Source organism: Lontra canadensis, unplaced genomic scaffold (genome assembly GCF_010015895.1).
Source record: "Lontra canadensis isolate GAN:19392208 unplaced genomic scaffold, GSC_riverotter_1.0 scaffold61, whole genome shotgun sequence".
NCBI lineage: Eukaryota > Metazoa > Chordata > Mammalia > Carnivora > Mustelidae > Lontra > Lontra canadensis.
The window spans coordinates 8,771,836-8,786,488 of record NW_022631055.1 but is presented as its reverse complement, the minus strand read 5'-3'; the positions used below and the strand labels follow the sequence as shown (position 1 = coordinate 8,786,488).

At 46.4% G+C, this 14,653-nt stretch overlaps 1 protein-coding gene across 5 annotated transcripts in view; it reads right to left on the bottom strand.

Annotated features, from left to right (window-relative positions):
• The window catches only part of CRACDL (CRACD like), a 132,348-nt gene that overhangs the window by 112,660 nt on the left and 5,035 nt on the right, over window positions 1-14,653 (bottom strand). Inside the window, exon 1 of one of the 5 annotated variants that reach the window (XM_032877864.1) lies at window positions 2,040-2,100. The exons of the other annotated variants lie outside the window; for them this stretch is intronic. The gene's annotated coding sequence lies outside the window, so the exon portion shown is untranslated. Of the gene's footprint in view, window positions 1-2,039; window positions 2,101-14,653 lie in introns of those variants that run through there. 5 annotated transcript variants of the gene reach the window in all.

The following is a 14,653-nucleotide window of genomic DNA, read 5'->3' as shown; positions in this document are numbered from 1 at the left end:
ACAAGAGGTCAAGTTCCTTCAACACAGCTTTTTCTGACTCTAGAACTGAGAAGAAGCACAAAGGCAGGTCTTGAAAATGTCTGCTAACCAGCACTTCATCTCATAGAACCAAAACCAAACTCCGACCATATACAGTACAAGTGTTCAAAGGCTTGGCTAAGCCTTTATTTGGCAAATGATAGCACCTGGTCCTTCTGGGCTTTCCAGATTGCTGCCTTTTAAAGCCACTGTGTCAGGCTTGGAAAACTGCCCCACATTTCTAGAGGGGGATGGACAGTAGGAACCCCAACAACACTGTCTAATCTCAGGGTACACTCAGAAAAATGGGGATTTTCCTAATTATAAAAGTAATTCACAGGGCCGTAAGAAACCCGCAGCATGCACACAATGGAACACTACTTGGCAATAAGAAGGACTAAATCACTGAAACCCACCATCTCCATGGATGAACTACAAAATAAGAGGCTCAAAGAAGCCAGACAAAGAGATTCCATACTGTAAGATGGCACTGACATAAAATTTTAGGGAATATATACTGAATAACAGCGACATAGAGTGGGTCGGTGGTCACCTTGTGGGGATGGAGGGAGGAGATTATGAAGGGCATGATGGGTATGTTCATTATCTTTTTTTTTTTTTAAGATTTTATTTATTTATTTGACACACAGAGAGAGAAATCACAAGTAGTCAGAGAGGCAGGCAGAGAGAGAGGGGGAAGCAGGCTCGATGCGGGACTCGATCCCAGGACCCTGAGATCATGACCTGAGCTGAAGGCAGAGGCTTAACCCACTGAGCCACCCAGGCGCCCTATGTTCATTATCTTGACAGTGTGTGTCAGTTTCATGGATATGTACATGTGTCAAAACTTATCAGATTAAACTGCAGGCTATGTGTCAATTATATCCCAATACAGCTGTTTTTTTAAAAAAAAACTCATCCATCCTGATTTTAAGAGAAAATACAGAAAAATATTATATCTCCCATAATTCTATCAGAGCATTATTTTCTCTATACACATAAATAATATCTGAATTTGTTTTTATGTAGAAGGCAATCTCTTTTTTTGGAAAGTTTTATGTTCTGAATTATTATTATTATTATTTTAATTTTAAAATGGTCCTTCCTGAATGTTTTTTGTTTGGGTTTTAAGCACCAATCCCTCAGGCATGCTGAGAAGAGGAGGTGGGAATAAGCAGCTCCCAGGAAGGGAAGAGCAGCAAGGCGAGGGGTAGAGCCCCTGCAGCGAGCCTGTCCAAAGGGGCTGGGTGGACACACAGCAGGGCACAGGTCCCTGACCCTGAGTGACAACCTGCCTGAACTTCTGGGAATGTCCACACCCCTTCCTTTGGCTCAGTCCACCCAAACCCTCTTGTGCTCTAGATCAAGCTGAAATGACAGTGCCATGTACCCATTACCCATTCCATCAAAATTTGCCAAAGGGAGTCTTAAAAAATGTGATGACCAGCCTATTCACCCAGCATCTCTCCCATTCTCACTCTGGCCCCCAGCTCTTTCCCTCCGGTCCTGCTCTCCCTTCATTTCCCTTCCAGCTCTAGCCACCATCCTTCCTGCCTTCTCCATTTAGCCTTAGACCATGACGCTCCCTTCACCAAGCATCCTGAGTAAAGCTCTCAAGGGCTCGACCACACTCTGGCATGAGAATGACTCATTCCCCGTTATTGGATGTTTAAGTTGCTTCCAAATTTTCATCTTTATAAATAACATCGTGAGGAACATCCTTGCACGGAAACTTTTTGACTGCAGAGTTCATTGTTTCCTGGGGAAAAATTCCTAAAAGCAGAATCACCAGGATAAAGGGATGAATTCTTTTAAGGGTTTTGGGACATTGTTCCAAAGCCGCTTGGCAGAGAGCTCTTACCGTCCCTTTCTAAAGGCACAGGGGAGTCCTTGCCACACGTGTCCACGTGTGCGGAGCACTGTCATTCACAAAAACAATATACACCAAAAACTTGCTAATTTGATAGCAAAAATTAGTACCTAATTTTCACATGCATCTATTTTATTACTGTAAGACTGACCTTTCTCACATTTGCTGCCACAGGGGGCGCCTGGGTGGCTCAGCTCGTTGAGCGTGTGACTCTTGATTTCGGTTCAGGTCATGATTTCAAGGTCCTGGAATGGAGCCCCGCTCAGTGTGGAGTCTGCTTCTCTCCCTCTTCTTCTGCCCTTCCCCCTCGCTCCTGTGTGCACACACGCTCTCGCTGTCTCTCTCAAATACATAAATCTTTAAAAAAAAAAACACCAACAAATTCATATCCTTTACCCACTTTCCTACCAATAAGTTCATTTGTAAAAAGACTTCTTCATATCAATTATGAGATTTGTTTCCATAAAAGAGTATGTGTCATACACATTGCAGGAGTTTTTTCTTAGTTTATCAACTGACTTTTGACTTTGTTTTTGGGTTTCTTTTCTTGGCATATTGAAATTTTTATTTCCCCTGATGAACAAACAAAACAATTGTGGCGTTGTGGCTTTTGCCTCTAGCATCATATATCAAAAGATGTTTCTCATCCAATAATTTCTCATATACTTAAGGTGAATTTAATAATTTACAAATTTAATATATTTGGGGAATATATTTTGAGGTTTGATGACTGAGGGAACTGATGGTTTCCCCCACATGGTTAAATATCAACTGTATCTGTTAACTTCTATTTTCCGGACTTTCTAGTCTGTTCCACGGACATGTTTTCTATTACTATCTCAATATCAAAATGTTTAAAGTATGACAAACTTATAATGTTTTACTATCTGGTGGGTCATCCTCCCAGATCCTGGCTGGGAGTTGCGTTAAATCCGTAATTTGGGAACAACTTAAATATGTAAAGTATTGATCCCTCCCTTCCAGAAGCACACTGAACATTTTTATTTACACAATTCCACTTTTGTGTCTCCAGCGCTACCTGTGTTCTGCATATAGCTTCTACACAGTTCCTAGGATGTGCCCTCCCTAAGTCTGCCATCTTTGATGCTGTCAGGAAAGGAACAGCTTCCCCGTGCGCACACTTCCACATGGAGGCGCTGTCTCCGCGACGTCCCCCAGGCCAAGCATGGCTGGTTCCAAGCCCTTACTGAGGGATCACCCTGACCCCCGGGGCCATGACCCCTGCAAGGAGCCCACCTTCCCTGTTCAGCTGCAGCCTACTTCTGTAAACTCTTCAGCCCACCTCATCCCTCCACACCATCCATTTTCTGTCCCATCAGACTTGGTTCGTTCCACACATGTCACACCCCTCATCCCCCTGTGCTTCCCTGACTGTGGAAGTGTCATTCACGCCTCCGGATCCACAGTGCTGCCTCTGTAATCGAACTCATTAGGCCCCACGGGTTGGGCATCTTGTGGAGGAACCCCTATTTCTGATGATAAGGGGTGTTCACACGTCTCCGTTCTATCAGGTGATGCCATGAAGGCCTGACCCATGTCTAAGCTCCCCTGCCTCAAATCACAGTGCTGTGCACATGGCTGTAGCAAACATGTGTTGACAAACTAGATGAGGGAAACTGGAAACGTGGGTGTGCAGAAGCTGCTCGTCCCTGCTCATTCCTTAAGCCAAAAGGAAGGAGTACTGCAGGAAGACAGGGAGGCCCATGGGGCTGAGGACAAAGGAGCTCCTGTGCCTTCTCAGAGTGAATGGGATGCAGGCCAGCCCAGTCTTGCCCTCTTGGACTCTCCCCAGGTCTGGGGCTCCTCCCTCCCTCAAGAAGGTGAGAGCCTCCGTCTTGGAAGTCAAATCTGCCAAGCCATGGCCCAGACATGCTCCGGTGAAGGCCAAAGGCCTCAACCCCGGCCACACAGAAGATTCACCTGTAAAGCTTGTTAAACACAAACTATGGTCCCACCCAGACCTCCTGAGTCAGCCTGGTGGGGAGGCTGGGGCAGCTGCAATTGGTGCTGGTACCAGGCCAAGGCACGGCCCAGGGAAAGGCACCTCCACCTTGTTGGCCTGCCCCGAACAGGCAAAGCCGACAAGTGAAGAAGGAAACCAACATTTGACAATGGCCAGAGGCGAGGCACCAGGCTAGGAAGGCATTTGGGATGAATCAGCTCATTCCCTCAGCAAACCTGTATAGGTTACTGCCCCCAACTTATAGATGAGGAAACACGTTCCAAGGCGTGTGTCTCACCCCCAAGGGACCAGGTTGGGACTAAGACCAAAAAAAATACCCCACATTTGAGAAAGCCAACCTTTTTGGGTTTAGCTAATACTCTGAAAGTCCTAAAATTCCCCAGCATCTACCTCCCAGGGACATCTGAGCCCGAGGTACCCAAGCACCTGGATGCAAACCCAAGGGCTGTTTGCCTTTGATGAACAGGTTGTGGCCAAGGTGGAGCCAGGGTCCTTGCTTTCCTCCAGCCCCAGTCCGCACTCATGCATTGCTGACTGAGGCCACTAAGTGGTCCCTACCTTACCCTGGTCATCCCTGCTTGTGTGACTCTGCTCAGGCAGTTCCCTGAGTCAGGAGGTCCCTCTGTCACACTTGCTGCCCAGACCAGTCACTCTGCCACCCAGGGCCGCATTATGACTTTTCTGGGCTCTTGGCACCTTTGCCTATATAGGTCCTCTCCTCTATTAAAGAGCAATTAGGAAGTATATGTTACAATTGCCTCAGCATAAAGACAATTATGTATTAAAATAACTTGTCAAACCTAAAGTTCATGTTTCCCTTCTGACTTTAAAAGAAATTAAAACCTTTCTGTGGGCCCCTGCAACTATTACAGACCCTCAGCATCACACCTCCCATATCTAGTGGGCCAGTCAGCCCCATCCGACCATGAGCCCAGGAGAGTTCCCTCGAAACTCCCCGTGGCAGACCCCGCTCAAGCCTGGCCAGGGTCTCCACCACCCAGACCCCACAGACCCTGCCCCAGGGGAATCCACTCTCCTCATCTGTCACCTCTGCTGCACTTACACGGATATATCTGGAGCTACTGTACAGGCTGGGAGCTCACAGGGGCCCTGATAAGTGTGTACTGAAAGAACACTGAATAAAATAAACAGACTGAATTATAACCAGATGAACTGAGTTTCTTGTGGCTGTGTATTTCATATTCAAACTAGCTCAACACCCAGCTCTCTCTCACAGGTGAAGAGGAGGCCAAGGTACCCTTCGAGACTGGGTTACTAGGGGGAAAATATGGCAACAAGAGTCCCAGAGCCTTCTGCTGGGGTCCAGGGGAAAGACAGGGGTCTGAGGTGCCTCATGGTTCCCAAGTGGCTAAGACAATCTGTATAATTTTAATATGAAAACTATACTGGGCTGTGACACCTTAAACCCTTTGGAAGGAGTACAGGGGCCAATGGTTTGGATTGTTTTTAATGCTTGTGAGCTAAGAAAAAAGTAAATATGGAATTATAAAAAACTAAGCTCTATTAGAAAACTATTAGAAAAAAATAATCACTGGAAATTTGGTGTTATTCAGCCTGCTACATCTTTTAAATTTGTCTTCATGTTTGGCTACTTCTTCTAAACCATATTCTCTTAATTTATATATTTTTTTGCAACTAAAGTATTTTTGTCCTAAAAAGAAGACATTTGGGAAGAGAAAACTACATACACTTGGTCCCATCACTGCGGTAAAGCCTGCGGAAGCATCCTAATCCCAGGCACCCCCTGGTGGAACATACTGAAATTGCAAGCAAAGTACCCACCAGGAAAAAGTAAACTGCAAAAGGGTACAACCACTTTTTTTTAAAATGGCTACAGATATGCAATTTCCAAACATATATCCTTAGTCCTTTACATGTGACTCCCTGTTCTACAAGCTTTATCTGGAAAAGGCATCGATATTACATCGCATACATATACAGGTCATTTTTTTTTTCAATACCTGTAGATGTGATTAATAAAATGCAAAGTTATCAAGATGAGCTTCAAAATTCATTGTGTGTTTTTGTTTACATATATTTCCCTCATTGATGGCTCACAAAAATATAATTACTGTCATTTGAAAGTCTTCTCAAATTGTTTGATGTTACAAAGGGACCCTCATTCTCAGAAAAACCAGGCACTCTGGCTTTAGGGGAGAAGCTATAGCCTTTACAAAACCAAACACCATGGTAGGCCATTCTGGACCTTGCTCACTGATGTGAGGTCAGATGGGAATTCCAGTGTGGCTGGCAGTAAGGGGCTTAAACCATAACTTTGTACAAAAGACTCTATGTCCACCAGAAGAAAAAAGATCTGGTAGAATATCAGCACGATGTCACAACAGAAGTGTTTATTTGGGAATGGGGGAGAAACATGAACAGATGATGTTTGGGAAGTGTTTGCTCCTACAGCTAATCATGCTGGTACATGGTGAACAGTTCCCATAGGATGGCCCCCTGGAGCCAGAAAGACTTGGGACCCAGTACCTTAGGTCTCCTCGGAGTGGGACGGGCTTTTCACTTTCACCTCCCTGAGCTTTAGTTTCCTCACCTTAAGACAGGGATAATCATTTCTGCTTTTCAATGTTATTCCCAGAATTAGTGGGGTAATAGATTCCTTAAGTGCCTAATAGTGCCTACAGTACCATACATGCTCAGCCAATGGTGGCTCCAACCCAGTCTCCCTCACTGTGCCTCTTCAGTTTTTATTCTCACAGATGGTAATGATGTGAAATGTTGGGGTTCAGAGAGAGAATTCTTAAGACACCTTCAGTGCAAAAAACAGTGGTTTTATTAAAGCATGGGGTGAGGATTCGTGGACAGAAAGAGCCTCACTGGGGTTGTGTATACTTACAAGTTGGGAGGGGGTTAGGGATAGGGTTGAGTCTCTAAGGAATCTGGAAGCAACCTTAAGGGTTAGCTGTTGTTAGGAAAAGGTCATTTATTACTGTCCAGTAAACCCTTTGTCATGAGACCCTTCAGAAGTGTATCATGGGCCATATGCCTGGAGGATGATTGCCAACATATATCTTGGGGGTGGGGAGGTCGAGATAAAGGGAAGTTTCCAAAGGGATATTCATATGTTAAAGTAGACTTACAGGATCCTGGGGATCAGGCTAACGTCAAGCTAAGGTTGACTTTTGCCTCTAGCAAAGTATTTTTTTTTTTAAGATGTTATTCATTTATTTGACAGAGACACAGCAAGAGAGGGGCACAAGCAGGATATTAACATCAAGGCAGTTGAATTCCTGGAGTCACTCCACCTATTTCGAGGACTTGACAATGGGCTGTAAGTTGTAAGGAAGTTTAATTTTTTTCTGTATTTCTCTGGCCTTTGACCACCTCAGTGGTAGCCATTTAGCTTTTACTCCTTCAGGTGGCAAGGGGCTAATTATGTGCTCACCGTGGGTCAGGCACATTACCAACACCAGCACTCCAGCCAGTCCACACAACTACCCTCTGAGGGGAGCACTAGTCCCATCCCCAGTTCTGGGGGTGGGAACAGAGGCACTGAGAGACCACACGGCTGGAGAATGGGAGAGTCAGCCTTTGTGCTCAGAGCCCCCAGTCACAAGGCCTTATTCTAACTAGAAGTAAAAAGGGCCTAATTATTAGAAAATGTCATTTCTAACTCACTCTTGTCCACTGGTTACAGTTTATCTGCCATTTCCACATGAACTATTGCCCTCGCTTCTCCCAACACCCCTGGGAAGCGTGTATCTCAATCTCCCAGTGTGTGCAGGAGGAAAAGAAGCCCAAGGCTGTGCTCAAGGTGACCCAAACAGCCAGAGACCTGCCAGGGTCTGGTCAGCCCAGGCCCCAGCCATCCCCTTCCACCTGCCACCTCTACCTGTGACCTTCCTCTCCTCTCCTTTCCTGCAAAAGCTGCTGCAGGCTGGCCAGACGAGGCGGGAGGGAAGAAGGGTCTCCATGTAGACTCCAGTTGTGGGTGGTAAGTCAGGGAAGTGGCTCAGCGGGAAGTTGCCCAGGGAATAAGGAGGCCCTCCCATGCCCCAGGCCCTGTGCATACCCAAGGGAATAATTTGACAAGAGTGTTCACTCAATAAGTAAAACCCTGTGGGGCGGTGGTTATAAAGACAATTCTCTGCCAAGTTAACTGTTCAAGACAGGTTTAAAAAAAGGAGAGAAAAGACACTGGATTCAAATCCCTGCTCCACTGTGTACTGGTGATTTAGGTAAGTCCTATAACCTGTGTGTGCCTCAGTTTGCTCCTCTGTAAAATGGGGATAAGAACAGAGAGTGGTGAAGCAACCATGACAGCACCTGGGTGTGTTTGCTAACTGGTGTGAGCTCGAGCTAACAAACAGCAATAGAGCCAAAAACGACACAGCACTTGTGCAAGCGGAGGGGTGAGTGCCTGGGTGGTTTTCAAGGGGAAACCATCTTCTCAGAGAAATGGGGTGGGTGGTGAAGCTGAGTTCACAACTCTTTCACTCACTAGCTGAGGGACCTTGGCCAAGGTACTTCACTTCTCTGGGCCCTAGCTTCCTTATTTATAAGAGGCACAGGGTGACTCTAAGTCTTCCATGAGAGAAGGTGAAACACCGGCCTTCAACAGGTAGTAAATCTAGTGACCGGCTCTGACATCACTGACTCTGGGTTGGAAAGGGACTCTTCTTATATGCCCATACTCACACTTTACTACTTTAAAAGATTGGTGGCAGAGTGGAGAGGTGTGTGGGATTATGCAACACGCAGCCTGTATCATCCAGTGTTTACATGCCCGCCCCACCCCTCAGAATCTCATTTTATATGGTTGGAGGAACTGAAAGAAAAACATCTGTTGCTGGTAAAATTATTATTCTGGTTTACTTCATAATATACAGTCAGGGTATAACCCCCCAAAATTAAAGAAAGAGAAACAGGATTAAATATAAGTTAAGTCCTATTTTTAATTCCTAGAAGGAAGGTGCTGTAGAAATCCGAGGTGAATCACTTGGGATATATGGAGTGTCTGTTACTTTCCCCTTTTCAAAAGATGTGGATTTCTTTGATGGGTTTCTAACACCTGATCCACTAGGCCCTCCCCGGGGCAGTCCCAAGGGCTGTCACACCCCACCTTGAGTTGGAGGGTGGGCTCTTCTCTCCTCATGCCCAGCATCCACTGTGAGGCTTTGAGTCAGGGGCCACCAGCTTGCTTTAAATAGTCCCTCTCTGACCTTAAGTGGGAAAGGGCCCATTTAGGGCCAGAAAGGTATGCACCATCAGTCACCAGAACACCCAGGCCCACCAAGGGGCTCGGAGTCGCTAAAGACAGTCTTTCCTAGAACCATGCCTTAGCAATGCTTTTCTTGAACAACTGAAAACACAGAAATCCACTCAAGAGGGGGGCCCTGGCACCCTACAAACACCTGAATTCATAGTGATTATGCAAAAAAGCCTGTTTGAAGAGGCAAAGAGAAATATAGTTCAACAACTGGCTGTTAATCAGTTATGGCTCATGAAAAAACAAACCAACCAACCTGGCTCTTAACTTAGCAGCATGTTAACTTGTGTTTCCTCCCCATGCCTAATAACTGAGGGCTGTTGAGCGTGAACGTGACACCGCCAGGAAAGGAGTGGAGTGAGTGAAGAGTCTCCAGGGCCGAAAGAAAACAACCAGACAGCCCATGCCGCTCCGACGGAGGCAGGTCTCTGGGGATCCAATTCTGAACTACGTGGTCTATGGACCGGGCAAGTGCGCAGGAACTCTTTGTATGTGGCTTCATGCTGTTTTGCCACCTATTTTGAACAAAGCTCAGGCTGGGGAAGCTTCTAATCTGGTTTCTGAGAAAGAGCAGGAAGGAGGCTGGGGCTCATGTCAGCGGGGACTGAAATGAAAACCTTATCCGTCAAAGATTCTGGGCCTTCTGTGAGAGCAGAATGATGGATTCTGTGAGACAGGGGCCAGGCCCACTGTACCTTTGGCTACAGTCTATGAATCTCTCACCTCTGCCTGCATCAAATACAATATTAAAAGCTCAACATTAGAAAAACAAATAAAGGCTGAGATGCCATGGACACTGTCCGGCTTATAATATAGCCTGCTGGAGGCTAGAAAACCAAGGACCACACTTCCTAGCCTCCCTGCCTGCCAGGCCCCCACACGGAGGAGTTTACTGTGCATCTCTGCTAACATAGAGGCATCAGGTTTTCCCATGGGAGAATTGGTGGGGGGGGGGTGAGTGGTGGAAGTCCCAGAGCCTCTTCCCCGGCTTCATGGATATCCACGGAGTAGAAGGAGGGACCTCCGTGGAACAGGTCTGGGATGGGAGGGGCTCTGGGGGTCACTCTTGCTGGTCTGGCCAAGGGCCAAGCTTCCAACAATTCTGTCAGCCCTGAATTTCCTGCATTAAATCTTCTTCTGCCTAAACTAACTAGAGCAAGTCCTGAATAACACAGATGCTAAAACCACTGTTGACCAAGATGCAAGAAATCTCATCCAAAAATAAATAAATAAATAAATAAATAAATAAACCTTTAGTGTGAAAAAAGATCATTCCAGGCAGGACATATCAAAGGAGGAGATAGGTACATACACAGGAAATCTACTTATGAGCTAGTACTTGGAAGGACCCAACCAGACAATATGCTGACGAGCGTGGACAAGGATGTTCACTGTCCTGCTGTTACTAAGAGAAAAAAGGTTGAAAATTACCCAAGTAAACATCCATCCAACAGAGGGCTTGGATAAGTAAGCTGGGGCTACCCATGCAATGGGACTTCCTCACAGATGATGTGAAGGAAAAACATCTAACGATGTGAGAAAGAGACTCAACGCATACTACTAATTCTGAAAAAGCAGCACAAAACAATACAGACATTACTTCTTTGTATCAAAGATATACTTTTGTGCATACACACACACACACACACACACTCAATATAGCACAGACAGAAGTTTGGAGGGATACGCGCGCAAACCTATCAAGACGCCCCCTCATGTTCCACCCCTGGGGTTCACTGGGTGGTGGAGACGCGTGTTGGGTAGCTCCTGGCCTCGTGCCACTTGAGGGAGCAGCCAAAGAGCAGCCTGACTGTGACGAGCCAAATCACAAGTCTGGTCGGCACTCCAGACGGCTGGCAGGCCTGCTCCGCGCCAAGTTTGCTGCCTTCTAGGCCTTCCCTGCTTGCTGAACTGGCTGAGTCCTGTGTGCGGTTGTTCCTTCACCACCAAGAGGTGCCCCTGGATGCCTCAGGACCCACGGAACATACCCAGTGATTTCGGTTCTAAATGTGGTCCCGGGGAAGCCTCACTTACCTGAACACCTCAACTGAAAGAACCATCTTTGCTCACGAAGCCATGAGGGAAACAAGATGGTATGGGCCAAGCCTCAGAAAACAGTGACTCAAATCTGCCAAATATTCTGTGTTCGTACTTCAAGCACCTGTCTGACCCAGACAGCATACTGGAGATGCTACTACACGGTGATTTGGAGATCTGTTTCCAATGGAGCAAGCAGCTGCCACCCAGCAACCAACCAACCATTCATGACCGCTTCAGATTACTGTGGAAGTAATCCCAGTTTGCAAAGTGAATCACCAGGTGAAGCGGCCTGACCGAGTGATTCAGACGTCAAGTGCGTGGGTCTGACCCGCCAACAAACCCCATCCTCCTCCTCGCTTCCATTAGTGGAGTTAGCACTCGCGGCTTTCAAGTCCTAAACCCTCTACACAGAAAAGGACCCACAGAAACATTCTTATTGCCACTTCTTGGGGAGAGGAAGCAAGAAAGATGAGTAATTAAGGTATTAAGGCGAGATGATGGAACACACTTTGGGACGAGGAGTGGGGTACTAAACCCAGGTGAGAACAGCAGGTGCAGAGAGGCGACGGAGCTTCTGAGCAGCTCATGGCATGACCCACACCACCAGCAGCAGGACAGTAAGGAGAAGTCAAGACACCCAGCTCTGAGCCTAGGCCCTGGGACCACAGGGGCCCCATGCCCAAGGCCCCGTCCCTGCACCTGTTGGGTGCAGATGTTGTGCCTGGCCACACAGCTGCAACCAACCAAAAAGAGCTAACCTGCCCAAGGTTCAGAGCAGCATGTACAGCCTAAAAGGTGGGCACTGGCCCATGGGCACTTATCTCCTGAGGAGCCAAGGGCAGAAAGCAGCCCTGTGCGTGCAGTTCAGCGTCAGTCTACAAATCTGAAGTGGGTATGAGCAAGCTGTCTGAGCCTATACAGACCTACACCTGGTCCCAGAGGTCCCCATGCACTTTGGACTCACCCGTCTTGATGGGACAGTGGCTTCACAAAGATATATTCAACTGGAACCTGATTTTAAGAGACTAAGTTAGTGTAATAGATATTATTTGAGAATATTCAATTCTAAAAAAAAGACAGCAGAGGGGATGGATGACTTGTAAGGTATGTTTAGTACAGATGAAACTCAGTAAGGGGAGCACATGTGTATTGAACAAAATAGAAAGGTGTGGAAAGACAAGAGATACCTAATATTCATGAGGCACTAAATATATCCAAGGCAGCTAGGCAGTAAATATTTATGATACACTCAATGGTATAAAGGTAGTAAATATTCACGATATACTCATATGCATGAGACTAAACATATAAGAGGAACCTAATATTGGTTGCGATTTGGTTACTCATCACTGATGCCCATTCTGATCCTCTAACCCATGGCAGTTCATCAGGCTCACTGGGGAGCCACAGATGTGCCAGGGCAGAATCATCCCTATGTCTTGCCACTAGAACAAGCGTGTGTGTGTGTGTGTGTGTGTGTGTGTGTGTGTGTGAGAGAGAGACAGACAGACAGACAGACAGACAATTGGCTCAGGGCACCTCCCATTGGTCGACCTGCTGCTAGTATCTGAACTCTGCTTCTTGTAACCACACATGAGCAGGGCAAGCTAAGGCTGCAGAGAGGGATGGAACATGTGAACATGGAGTACCCCAGGACTTGAGCAGCTGAGGCTCCACCAGCTCGCACCCTCTCCTACCTATGCTACCTTCCGCGTCCCTTTCCCCCTCCTCCTCACTGCATGCTTCCCACACGCCATCGACCACCAGCTCTGCTCAGACGTACTCAGCAGCAGATCTGCCCATCTTCCTTCAATGCCATCAGGTCTCGGATGCAGAAGGACCCTTTATTGCTTCAGGGTACTTATTAGGGGGTTCTAACTGGGAAATACAATAAGTGCCCTTGCACCTTCTTTAAAAAAGATAATGGAAGAATAAGAGTCATAAATAATTTATGAAACATTTCTTCTGCTGATACAGTACCTCAAGTGACGCTTGTGTGTGTGTATGTGTGTGTATCACCCCCCACCCCATTCTTGGGGTGCCCGAGGTTGCAGGGACTCTGCGTGGCACAGCTGAGACCAGAGCCCTGACTGTGACTCTTGTCTGGACCATGTGCTTTAAGAAAACAAAACTCCTCTGACATTTTCATATCCCACATTCAGGACGGCTGTTCTGAGAGCAGTTTCTTGGGAAACTTGCACACCACAGTTAAAGCTTCTATTGCCTCCCACAGACCTGAGAATTTATGGGGGGGGGGGGGGGGCAGGAACCAGAGAGACTGGTGTATGGACCTCAGAGGTGAGGCCAAGTATTCTGGAAGTTCTCAAACTTCATATGTTTACAAATGGGCCTCACTCACCAGGGCCAGGAAGAGGCTTGAGAAAATAAATAACTTTCTACTCTTCACCTTTCAAAAGGAGCTTTGGTAATTTCTTTTCACAGATACCTTAATCAGAAGGAAAATACATGAAAGTGCTTCCTCCCAGGAATGTGCACAGGAACATTGCAAAGGTCTGCATGGAGTCAGGGGCTGACACCAGTGAGGAGGGTCTCTTGGCTGCACGGTTACACCTGTCTCGTGTCAATTAGCCACTAAATTCCTATGGCATCTTCTGGTTCATGATCTGCTGAGCTCAGAATTCTAGGTGATAGCCTGTTAAAGCAATACAAAGAATTCTCAGGTAATTCCTCAGAATTACAAATGGGTCTCAAGGACCACTGACCTGACCTAAAAGTTTAAAAGTGTTTTCTACATATAAATATCTATCTAAGAAAACAGGGTTAGTTGGAAACTCCTCTGATTTCCACTGTGTAGAGAAAACACAAGGAACTTTGAATGCCACCCTTTCCTGTTGTCTTACTTACAAATGACAGTAACTATGCCAGTGTTTACAGGTACCTAGACAACAAAAGGGATAAGCATGACCCCAGGAAGGGTCCAGCCACAAGTGGATCCCAGGGGTGGGAAGCCCTTCTGTCTCTAGGTACTCAAGAACTTCTCATGGAAAGTTCTCTTTCATCTCATATCCAGGTAGCTAAATCTTTTTTTTTTAAGATTTTATTTATTTATTTGAGATGGAAAGTGACAGAAAGACAGCATGAGCGGGGTGAAGGGCACAGGGAGAAGTAGACACCCTGCTGAGCAGGGAGCCTGATGCAGAGCTTAATCTAGGGACTCCAGGATCATGACCTGAGTCCAAGCAGCCACTTAACTGACTGAGACACCCAGGGGCCCCATGTATGACCAAGTCTTAATGTTACTTAAGGTCACCTCCTCCAAGAAGCCTTTCCTGACTACTTCACCTTCCAACCGAACTTGAACAAAACCCAGAGCTTAGCTTTATAGGTTTAGGCTTCCTAAAGGCTAATCTTATTCTCCAAATAATTCCTGAAGAAGCAACTAATTTTGACTTGGATTTTACTGTATTTCTCCTATGCTTTTAGTAAATGCCAAGTACACGGCACATCATTCTGATGATGAAGAAACAGCAAC